This window comes from Watersipora subatra, chromosome 6, assembly GCF_963576615.1.
Source record: "Watersipora subatra chromosome 6, tzWatSuba1.1, whole genome shotgun sequence".
Classification (NCBI taxonomy): domain Eukaryota; kingdom Metazoa; phylum Bryozoa; class Gymnolaemata; order Cheilostomatida; family Watersiporidae; genus Watersipora; species Watersipora subatra.
Genome location: NC_088713.1, coordinates 56,337,248 through 56,350,482, shown reverse-complemented (window position 1 = coordinate 56,350,482; position 13,235 = coordinate 56,337,248).

Genomic DNA, 13,235 nt, shown 5'->3' with positions numbered 1-13,235 from the left:
TTAAGGTACAACCATGCGTAACAAATGATTCTTTCAATGTGACAGAATCCTCGAAATTAACAGAATTCACAGACTTATCTAGTCGAATATCACAGAATTGTCTGAGCGGTTCATGCACACCAAATTCTTTGACGAAACGTTTTTAATTCGTTAGACAAGATATTAGCGAGCACGATTCTAGCAGCTTTTGCAATTAGTATAGTCCAAGACAGATATCGCGACACAGAAAAAAAGTACGAGTGCAATTCAACCGCCTAAAGTTACCAAACTGCTTAGGTTGCACTATTGTTGGTTAGCGAGCACGATTTTAACATCTCTTAAATTTTACGTAGTTCGAAGCACATATGGCGACACTCAAGAAAAATAGTACGGCACTTTGTCATAGTAAATGTGATGAAACTGGCTTGATTGCGCTCAAGATGGCAATGTTTTTACCACAGAACTTTTGCGGCCTAAAAGGAAATTGTTATTATTAAAAAGAAACGATCTGTAACCATAGTGTACAAACGATAAAAACCAACAATAGCGCAATCTAAGCAGATGTATCGTATGTACTACATATGCCGAATTGCACGGTTACTTTTATTGTGTGTCGTAATACATTTCTTGGACTATACTAATTGCAAAAGCTACTAAAATCATGCTCGCTAATAACTTGATAGCCAATTAAAAGCGTTTCGTCGACGAATTCGGTGTGCATGCACAGCTCAGATAATTCTGTTATATTTGGCCGAATAATTCTGTGAACTCTGTGAATTTCATGAATTTGGTCAGATTAGGCAAATAATTCGTTTTGTGTGGCCATACCTTTAGACAGGTCTCACGCAGAATGCTGCAATATTAATCTGGTTTATCTGAAGTGCTGTTTTTGATGGCGTTAGACATGTCTCACAGAGTGCTGCGATAATAATCTGGTATATCTAAAGTTCTGTTTTTGACAGTGTTAGACGGGTCTCGCAGAGTGCTGTGATATTAACCTGGTAGATCTAAAGTGTTTTTGCCACTAGTGCAATTTGTCATTATGATTGATTTGAGCTATCACACTACCAAGATCTCTTCTGCAAAAATCAAGATGGTCTTGTTACTCCTCTTTTCCTTCTTAGCTGATATTTCACTGAGTGATGGCGCCAGAGCTAGAACCCTGTTCTAGCCGGACGATGGTCAAGTTGGTATGATTAGTATTGATTTGAATCATTTCTATAAATCTACATGTATAAGGTTTAAAGAAACACCAGTTTTTGCTTTACTAGAATCCCTCTCTTGGCAGTACAGAGATGCAATCTAGCAAGCAAGAACAGGTCAACACGTACTGTCATCTTTGGTCTGCTGTTGCGGCTAGCTTAAGATCAACTCTATCTTTTTCTGTTTTGAGTGTGGCCATAGCACACTTTCTGGGAAGTCTAGTCAGACTTTAAATGGGTATTTTACTTCATTTTAACTGCATGCCCAAACACACCCCAGTTTAGAGCTGGTAGTGCCAGTTTAGTCTCCGGCAATACGACCCTCGAAGCAGGTTGTGTATTATCCGATAGCAGGTGCAAGTATCAGGTGCAAGTATCAGGTGCGATGGGTAAAGTTAATATACAGTAGACGCTCCTACACCGTAAACGATCTATTCCAGGAAAATTTACCTTATACGATTATCTGCAGTGGTAATGAATTGTCAAGGCCATTTATTATGAGTGTAGTTGGTGAGTACAGTGACTATCTGTTAGTTATGTACACCCAGTCAACAGTTACTTGTATCAGCTAATATTTATTTGATTGTTTTGTTTCTTACAGGTTTATAATTTTCTACATTCACTCTATGCAGATGTTAGATCCTTCAACTTTCCTAAACTCTTCTCTCAGGCTCCGGAGTGGAAACACTTGCCAGACGCGGACTCACTGCGAGATTGGGACACTAAAACAGCCATAGGTCGTGCAGAGATGTTGATGTGCTATTTATTGTATATCACATCCGCTATTGTAATTGCCGGTTTGTTCTATTTTGTGGTCATCAAGAGAAGACTTTGACTGCACCCCAGAAAGTGTTCCCCACGAGCTGAGTCTAACCTTGACTATCATAAACCAATTTACTAACCAAATAGAAAGCTGTCACAAAAAATATTTATATTTTTTTGTGCAAAATTTTGTGCTAGCATACATGCCGTCTTCTTGTATGTAGAATTTTGTCTACTGGTGCTTCTTTTTTTAGCCAATGAATTTTCTGCTGATCTGTTATAAGTTTTTACACTAGCTTTGCCAGAAAATATATCTGTACCGATATTTTTAAAATTAGCAATAAATCGCTGTAACCGATTGAGTGGATAATAACAGCTATAGTACTATGAGCACATGAGGAGTTGTTGTAGTTCTATGGGGAAGGAGTCAATGAACAGTTCCGACTTACTATAGCTGCACTAGGAGTAGTGGTTAATGTAGAGAGAGCCACAGTTCGACTACGAATGAAAATGATACTTTTTAGAAACATCAGTACTTTGTGTCTGATGTAGGTTTATTAGAAACTTACATCAGACACAAAAACTCACAACAGAAACTTACCGTGTGCCAGTGCGAGGCTCATGCTGCAAAAAGTGTCTTGATAAGTCAGAGGCAATATCATGAAACTGGGTGAGAATTTATTAAAATTGGAGGATTTTAACTGACCGATACCAAAATCAATAAAATTGCAGCTGTTTTAGCAACCACAGCAGGTGTTCTGCAGTTCAATAATACTCGTGTTTACACACACTTCGATCTTTGGAGTTGTTGGCACTATTGGTTATTGAAGACGACTCCAAATACACTTTGTATTCTCAATTTTGTACCTCGTGAGCACTGCTTGTGCAGCTCACATATCAACCATAGCATCCATATCAACTGTTTAGTGATGTTTTATGCACAGCCTGTAGTACTGAACAACATAAATGCAAGGGTCATGGCTTTTCAGCCTCTACATGAAATAGATTCTATATTTCTGAGCTAGCTTTCCAGTGAAATTGTCAAATATAAACAGCTGACTAAGACACAATAATATATTTCTACATTGTGTTCTCATGTGGTCTATTGGGGTATTTCAACTAGCATAAATATTATTACCTGCAACCTAAGAGAAGGTTATTATATTTTACGACTATAAGATAAAGCCTCAACTTCCTAGTATTTCATGTGATCCATATGAATAGTCAGTAAATCCATAATGGCCCTTAGTACGCTGTTCTATGAGCTGTCACCTTGTGTCACAATATGTTTTATAGTATATGTACATTAAAACATTTAATGTATATACTTGTAAAACACAATTTTAGTTTTAGCATACGAGTCATTCATAGCACTATTATAATACATGTCTTAGCTCTACCTTTTATTGGTTATACTTTATACATTGTATATTTCAACTGACTGAGCAATAAAACTATCAATAGAAATACTTGTACTCTCTATGAATATTCCAATTCCTTCTATCCTTTTAATGTATCTGTTCCTTTTGTTACCAGCTCATGCTTTTTACAGATTTTCTACAAATTTTTCTATGTTGCTAGAATTTTTTCTGTCAACTGCGTACTACTCTAAAAAAATATCTGTAGATCATTGTGAGTGTTTCTAGATCTCTAAAAGTAATTGTTCATCTAACACAGTAAACTTTATAACTACACAGGTGCCTAGTCATGTGAGAGTCTGGTAGTTGTCATCTCTCTGATGAAATTTATACCAAGCATTGCGACAGATATTCAATCACCAACTCAAACAACACACCTCCTAGCATTTAGCTCTGATGTATACAATTTATATCAATGATTAGCTTATCATAGATCTGCTCAACATGCCGGCTGTTGCCATGAAGTAGTGAGAAGAACATATTTTTATCTCCATTGCTTTTAAAAATACCATTATATGGTGACAATGCATTTTCTGACTTGAATAGCAAAGCATTTAATATTTTTACTAATCATTTTAAGATAAGAATATGATGACTGCTGCCATAAAGCAATGGGAAGAATATATGTTATCTTAAGGATTTATTTCAACTCTTCTTCCTTGTCATGTGGTAGCAGGTGCTACTTTGAATTTGTATAATAAATAGTTCAGTTTTTATGATTCATTCTACGATAAGAATAATATAACTATTTAAGAACCATTGAAACAGTGAAGTAATGTCAGGAGTCATGTTTAATTGTCATCATAGTAACAAACTTACACTTCAAATACTTATCAAAAGTCCTGGTGAATTACACAATAATATTTACCAGTAAGACTCTGAGAGCATATATTAACATGACTCATTGCTTTTATAACAACGTATTCTTTCTCTTTAAGATTTGTCTCCTCGAACTTATTACCTCTATTGTTAAAGAGTTAATATTCATAGTCTTCATAAACTTGTCAGCTGCACAGTTACAAATCACTTTCCTATACAATATATCTTAACTACCATTCAAAACCTTATTATGACATCAATAGTGGATCTGTTTAGCTTTCGACCTGCCATGTGATAACTGCGGAGATACCTGCACACTTTGTCAAAGAGATACTAAGTGTTCATATTTGAGTATTAAGTTGCCTTTTGAATAAGTGAATAAAATATATTTCGTTGATCAATTCTAAATCAATACAATAAAGAATGTTGGTACCCATATTTGCATTTTTGACTGCAAAGGTATCACAACTCCTACAGCATCAACTGATTATCTGCATCACATGTCAGCCCTACATATAGAGCTATTAAACTGAATTCTTTAGTTGACAGAGTGAACTTTGTAACTAAGCAGGTGTTTGGTCATGTGAGAGTCTGACTGGTGTCACATCTATGATAACACTGCTATATTCAGCGTGTCAAATATTTCATCACATCTTAAACGACCACCTTCTGACCTTTAAGCTCCTTATGTAAACAACTTATCTAAAAATTTATCTTATCAGAGTTACACAACACCCAATATGCTGCCTGTTATTATGAAACTCTGGAAACAACTTACTTGGTATTTGATCTCCCACGTATACAGGCTAAATACTGTAAAACCTTTATTTGAACGCCAAGATGCTATATTTTTCAACTTTTTCCTTAGAGTGGTTCCTTTATTAAAGGTAGTGTTTAAATAAAGAGTAGGGCTGTATTTTCAAACACCTTGTCAAGATGTTGAGAAGATAAATTTAATCCTTTCACTGGCGAATGAATGCCACCCCTGTTTTACACATTTCTTCAGGCAGTGCAACAATAACTCTTTCGGATGCAACAAATTTGCTAGCTTACCTCCAACTTGTAGATATCTAAATAAATATGCACTAGGAAGCTGATACACATGTCTACCAGTTGATATCTATTGCTTACAATTAACCTTCAACAGTTTAATAGCCTGCATTGCAGTTTATTGGGGCTTTAAAGTTCTATATTTTATTTTAAACCTCAAGACAAATTTTCCTTTCATAACTATATTTAAAAAGATTGAATAAAACCGTTTGGCACTCATTGATATGTTTGTTACAGTTTGCAGCCAGAACTGGCATTTTCTGTACAGCAGAAGTTATGAGCGTTGATCTGGAAGGCTATCTTATAATAGTTTTTTGCAGATGTGATCTAAATCTTTCTATATGTCTAGATTATTTTTTGTCAACTGCCCACTATTCTCAAAAGATCTATGTAGATCTCTGTAAATATTTCTAGATCTCTAAAAGTAGTTTGTTTATTTAACAGAGTAAACTTTGTAAATACACAGGTCTCTAGTCATGTGAGAGTCAGGTAGTTGTCATCTCTCTGACAAAATTAATACCAAGCATTGCGACAGACATTTAATCACCAACTCAAACAGCACACCTCCTGGCATTTAGTTTTAATATATACAATGTATGTCATTGATTAGCTTATCAGAGATCTGCCAGCTGTTGCCATGATGCAATAGGGAGAACATATATTTATATCCATCACATGAAAAGACCATTATATGGTGACAAGTGAATTTTTTGCCTACTCAAGAATATTTTAGCCTTCATAGTAAGGCATTCCATATTTTTACTATTCATTTTAAGAGGATAATATGATGACTGCTGCCATGAAGCAAAGGGAAGAATTAATTTTAACTCAGTTATTTAGCCTATTTCGACACCTCTTCTTCGTCATGTGGTAGAAGGTGCTACTCGGAATCCACTTACACAATGATATTTACCAGTAAAGCTCTGAGACCACATAGTAACATGAACAATAGCTTTTATATGAAGTAATATAATCTATTTCTTAGGACTTGTCTCCTCCCACTTAGTACGTCTATTGTCAAAGAGTTAATTTTGATGGCATACATATATGTTTTAACTTTACAGTTACAAATCACCTTCTTAAACAAAATTTCTTGACTACCATTTAATATTTGTTACAATATCAATAGATATTTTTAGTTTTTGAAATGTCCAGTTATAAATTCGAAGACACCAGCAGGACTTGTCAAAAAGGTGCTATGTGTTTGTGTTCAAGTATTTAGTTACCTTTTTAATCAATGAGACATGAAGTTTAAATGAACATAGGTTGAAATATGTTTTATGAATCAATTGTAAACCAATACAATTAGGAATGTTGGCACCCATATTCAGCTTTATACTGCAAAGGTATTTAAAGTGCAAATATGAAGGTGGACTTCACACTGGTGACGAAAAGGTCGACCTTCTTAATCACTCTCTGCTTGGTATACTTTGTTGTAAATTGGGTCCAGGAATCTCTAAGTGTATTACTCAATTTAAAAACAATGAAATCAGTCTCTACAGATATGCTTGCTCTGAACCAGCAAGCACTGAGTTGCATATTGCTATCTCAGCCATAATTGAATGTGGGGATCATGCTAGTAAGCACACTGTTTTTACTAAAAGGACTAGTAATCCACTTAGACAAAAGGCTAAAAGTCAGTATAAACATCAAGGTAAGCCAGTGTAAACGCATTGAACAAGATTATTAGTCACTACAAGTCAGTTCAGTCAATCGTTCCAAGGAAGCTGAATCAACGAAAAAAAGAAAAACTAAAATCACATATGAACAGTCGGTATGCTCTCAAACATCCATGAAGAATATGCTACAGCAGCCTAGTTTAGTGCTACCTGGTAGACTGAATTGTATATCCAGAGAAGCTACAGATGTGTTGGCTTCACTAATGACTAAAATTCGTGTACAGCCAATATTGTGAAACAAGTTCTAATGCTGAGTCTTTAAAAGTCAGCATCTCTAGTTTTAAACGACTGTCAAAGTTGCTGTTTCCTGGAGTGCGCTCCTGTAAACCCATGTCAGATTTATGCTGGACTTGTCAGCGAAACGACATTATCATCTACCAGGAAGTATTTGACTGTTTGCCTGTATACTCTAATGTGTGATGTAGCTAAATCTTTAATTAACTTCAAAAACCTTTTTGTAAGAAAATTTGTAGATTTTTCTCTGCTTAGCTGAGCAACTATTTAAATAATAATAGTTTCAAATTTAAGAACACTTTCCAAGGTCATGACCCATACATGTATATTATACATATTATATTGGAATGTATAGAATCGGAGTCGTCTTCTCACAACAACTGTATCTATTGTTGCAAAACTTTATGTTCATACCAGACATGAATATTAAGGCTATGTGTCAGTCTGATTGATCTGGCATGAATAGAAAGGCTTTCTGTCATATATTTGACATGGATACCAAGGCTATCTGTCATGATTGCTAAAGCCATCTGTCATATGCCTTAGTATGGGCCTAAAGTATCACATCTCCTGGCAGCAGCAGACAAGCATGCTATTTGTTGGTGCGTGTTAGACATTTTCTCTTTCTTTTAACGAGACAATTTTTTTGTAATGCATGATTACATAGGAGCCAAAAGCTCGGCTTGATAAGAAATCCTTTGGTGCAACTGGTTTCTTCAATAATGCCAACTATCTTTGGCTATTAGAGATGAATATTACTGCAATCTAGATGCTCTACCTTAACATTATATAATCATTGCTGTTACAGTTAGCCCCTTCCTTATCACTGCTAAGGAACTGTTCATATGTAATATTAGAAAGGTGGTCAGCTGCAGCAGTGAGTCCAGCTCTAAAGCATTGAAGGGTCCACATTGATCAGGGATACCATCTGTTAATCTATGCCAGGCTACAGATTTGGAGTTTTGCCAAGCTATGCAGGTGGCATTATATAGCATGGGTGCAGTTCAATGATGGACATATGAGTTCATAAAAATCACTGCTAGATGAGTAGAGAAGAGAAAATATATCAAGTATAAATATAAAATTATATTTAATTATAAATATTAAACAAGAATTACAAGTGATTTCAATTAAACAAAGAGAAAGGTATCAGCTCAGAGGCTCATGAAGCTGGTCTCCTGTCTCGTCTGTATCAGTAGGAGTACGCAGATAAACATCTAGTCTGTTAAGTCTCTCCATCATGGCAGTCATATCTACATAAACAGATATTTGTTAGTGTTTATTATTATTATGAGAATTGTACCGTCTCACAACCACCTTGTGTAAACCATCCGTCAGACTAAGGGAATGTTTACAAGAGATGGTTTGGAGTTGTAACTACTGTAGTCTAATCTGCTGAGTACAACAATACAATTTAGCCTGTGATTCGCGTATTCACAGCAGCCAATTTGGAGTGATTGTCTCCCTTTGAACATTAAACAATAGAATTTGTTACTGACCAGCCAATAGCAATGATGAAACAAGACTCATCATATCCATACCTTATAAGTTAGTAACTAGCGAGACAAATTACACATGAAGGTAAATGAGTACAAGTTGTTACTGATGAACAGTAAAGATGTGAATGTTAAAATTCAACCACGAGTTAAACTGTGTGTAAAAGATTTACCTGCCGCCATTTGATTGTTTGATTCATGGATGGCTATAATTTCACGCTGAGATTGGACTATTTCTTCTCTCTGATTGGCCAAGTCTAAAACAACAATAGAATCATGGCTCATGTACTGTTACCCTATGAGGAGGAGGTGTAGATACATAAGTGTTTTAATCACAAGGGGAGAGTCCAGTTTTACTGAAAGTGAGACACTCACCTTCCGCCTTTTGACTATCTGCTTCCTTTAGTGCTATTAACTCCTCCCTCTGATTGGCCAACTCTAAACAATAATAGAATCAGGGCTCATGTACTGGTACTGTTACATCTTACAATAAGAAGCAATTAGCAAATGTAACATTACAATTGGACAGTTTTATTAGCAACTGAACCAGAGTTAACACTAACCAACTCAACACTGAACAAGGTCAGCTGACCAGCTGGTAAGTAACACAAAAGATAGGGGGATGAGTCATCCTAAGCAATTTATAGAGCACTAGCTGCACATGTCTGGACAGGAACAACACTGGACTCTAGTCGTAGTGCATACATATCAGGCACTACATACAAATGAGGTGTAAAGATGTCATCCATATTTCATGACTAGATGACAATCCAGGTCTACTGAAATTAAAAACTCACCTGCCGTCTTACATTAAAAAATAAAAAACAAAATTAAAAAGTACTTTGATCCAATCCAGTGTGTTGGAGAAAGTCTAAGTTTCAAGACCCGTAGACTTTAGTCTTTAAAGTAATTTTATCTCATTTTTACCTTTTGTTTTGCGTCTGTCAGCCTCATGAAGGGCAGAAAATCTCCAGAAATTGGCAGCAGCATGGGCTACAATAAAGTAAAAAAAAAAATACTTCAATCCAATCAACAGGCAGATATCTTATAAATATAAAGACCTCCACCACACTCAGTATAGCCTCAGGTACACTTAGAGAAAATGCTAGTGTTGCTATGACAACAGGATGAATGATGTACAAACAAATTTAATTTTAAATTCTTATCATATTGTGAGCCGAAACGAGACCAAAAATTAATAAAATTAAAAGAATACAATAGTAATACTGACGGTGTGATTAAATTAATAATTATTATTAGAGCAATTGGTAAAAATGTTGAAATATAGCCTTAGAATATACTGCTTAGAGTTCATGGTAGGAGTTACTCATGAATGAGAATCAACTAGTGTTGCTACTAGAAGTAAATACTCAATAAGTTCCTAGTGAATGTTGTACTTATCTTCTCTAAGGCAATATAACCAGGTGTGCAGCCTCAGTGAGTAACAATAGACTGAGAACCTGCATTTGAACTGCTAAAAAAATTTGTGTAAAACTATACCATATTTTGCTTCCTCAAACATTTTGGTTCTATCTTTAGCAAAAGCAAGAGCTGCTCAAAAGGAAAAATCTTTATTATAATAAGATACATGTCTGTCTGTAAGAATTACTACTACTATAATTCTAGTAAATAGCTCATGTTTCTATTCAAAACTGTAGTGAGTAATAAGAATATACATGAATCAGGAGAGTTCAGCTAAGTGCTGACTAATAGCTGCCACAACGTGTTGAGCTGCTAACATCACTTTAATCCTATCAGTTTTGAATAAGAAATTAAATTACTCAGACTATAATTATCCAAGAGAGCGAGCAGAGGTGATGAGTGATTAGCAAGGACTGAGTGTTGGCTGAAGAGAAGAGGCTGAACTGAGAGCATTTAATACAGATACAGAGCTGAACTGCTGCTACAGCCCACTGCAGTCTCTATGCAAGGAAAATGTAGATGGAATTCCCCAGGGTATGTTTATAAAGATACCCTGGGGACAAGCAGAGGGTTAGGCAATAGAGTAGTACAAGTGAGTAGCTGGTATCACACTGTATAATAATCCTACCTGCTAATACTGGCTGCTTCCAGCTCTTAAGCAGCTCTACTGTCTCTTTCTCTACCTTAGACTCTGCCTCCTCAAGAGGAGTTCTACTGTCTCTGTTCTTAATACTGAGGAGAGCAGGGACTTTATCAGGAGGGATGGAGGTCAGCATTGTGTGTAGAGCTGCTGTGTGTCCCATGTAGGCTGCCCTGTGCAGTGCTGTGTCTAAGCTGATGATATCCTGTATGTTGAGCAGGGAGACTCGTTGCTCTACTGAGAGGCTGATCAGTAGAGTATCTACTATCTCTGTACATCCATTTCGTGCAGCCTCTGTTAGAGCTGTCCAACCATATCCATCCTTCACAACTATCAGCTCATACTTCTTACCAGAGGATACAGTGTGAAGTATAAGCTCTACTAACTCTCTATCTCCCTTGTGTACAGCCCAGTGCAGAGCTGTATGTCCATCCTCATCCTTCTCAAACAGCAACTCATTTGCTATTCCTCTCAATGGAGTGAACAACAGATGAGCTACTACAGGATGGCCTCGGGAGATAGCCATTAGCAGAGCTGTATTCGACTTACTTCCTCTGATTGTTGTTATAAGCTGAAGTAGCTGATCAGGAGGGGTGGTTGTTAGAGCAGCCCTAAGAGAGGTAATGTCAGGAGCTCCACTAACTCTAATATATTCTCTAATCCACCGCTCCATTGTTTCCTGTAAAATACTCCAAACAGTAAAATATGATAGAGAAAAAAGAAGACAAATTGTGACTCAACTGCTGACTCTGGGTGAGCTGATGACTTATTAAGCTGCCAACCATAACAGAGTTGCTGCAGGTGAACCCTGGATATTCACAGAGTAAAAAAAGGAGACTAGGAATATGATACTCAGAGCTGGGAAATCAAACATCAACACTCCTGCTATTTGCTCTCCAATGTGTTAAACTAATGGGAATAAACTCAGTAAAATTTTAACAATGACAAAGCAGGAGACTGCAATAAGATTCATACAGTCTCCTACTTTAAACACTGATTTCCTATAAAACTGGTGAGTAAATACAATCAGTGGCCTGCAGCTGATTCTGACCAGAACAAAGACAAGAGAAGCAGCTATAAACCCTAGTTTCAGAGCTCCTCATTCTATTCATAAGAAGAATATGACATATTTACAGTAGGAAATGTTTGCAAGTACAAAAAATGACTGAGGAATGAGACCAGAGCCTCCTGACCTTAACTTAACTTCACTAAAGGATAGACTCTATGAGTCTCCTCAGGGTAGAGATTGATAGTCTAGTCTCAGGAGGTCAGAGTTACATTATAATCACACTAACTCAGTGTCTCTCCTCATTTACTCTATTATTCCTAGTAAGTATAATATCAACAGAAGCTAATATAACAGAAAATTTATACTTACCTGTAGGTATTCTGTAGGTGATATGCTTGCTGGACGCTCCATGTGTTTTATAGCTTGAAAATGTGTCCGCCCCTTATTCAACAATCTGCCTCTTGATTGGCTGAAGCAAATGCAACTTGTCCAATTACAGAATAGTTCGCAGGCCAGTAATGACAATGAACAGTTAACCTTGTAATAATATTGAATAATGTACACAGGAAACAATATTTAAATAATTCATCATGTGAGTCTATTATATGAAAAAGACATTTGATGAATGTTTAAATGTTGACTTGCAACAAAATTCACATTACAGTTATTTGGTATCAAAGATTCACCATGTCTTACTCTGTTGTGTTGTAGGTGCAAAATATGTGGAAATGTGATTACAAGCTCTTAAAAGTTCAAAAACGAAAAGCCGTCATAGACTGGAATCTATTTATTTCTCTGACGTAACCACGTAATTTGTTTATCGTCTTGTCACGTATGTTCTTACGCGAATTGAAAGGCTAATACAAAGCTCAATATAAAACCTATCGTAGTACTTCTTTATGACAAACACTTCAGGTTTTACCGAAGACCCCGTATCAAATATAGATACTCGCTACTTTACAGTTTAGTTTCGGCATTATTCAATTGTCAAGTCGTTATCTGATCGCGTGACACAATACTTCGCAAATAATTTTTGCAGCACTTTCGATTATCACAGGTAACTAACAGGCTCGTCATGATTATCGGACAATGATATGTACTCCTTCGAGGTAAGGTTAAAAAGTTTAAAGTTATAAGATATCACAGCTAAAAGGGACAGCATTACGATGACGATAAAACAGACGCGTAAGAACAATAGACATAGTTTTATTGAATGCGTGAAGTATATTTGTGAAAATAATTCGACGAATAGGGTTGTATGAAAGTGTAAACAGAAACTATCCTGTAACAACAACATCACATTTGAGCCGTTTTGGAAAGGGAATCCAAACTACGGCGGTCTCGCGTGGCTGCGATTAATTGTTCGTTTTTTTTTAGCTTTTAAGAGCTTGTAATCACATTCCTACATATTTGGCACCTACAACACAACAGAGTAAGATACGGTGAATATTCTGGTATCAAATAACTGTAATGTGAATTTTGTTGCAAGTCAACCTTTATAACAAATCCAGGACTAATGCTAGTT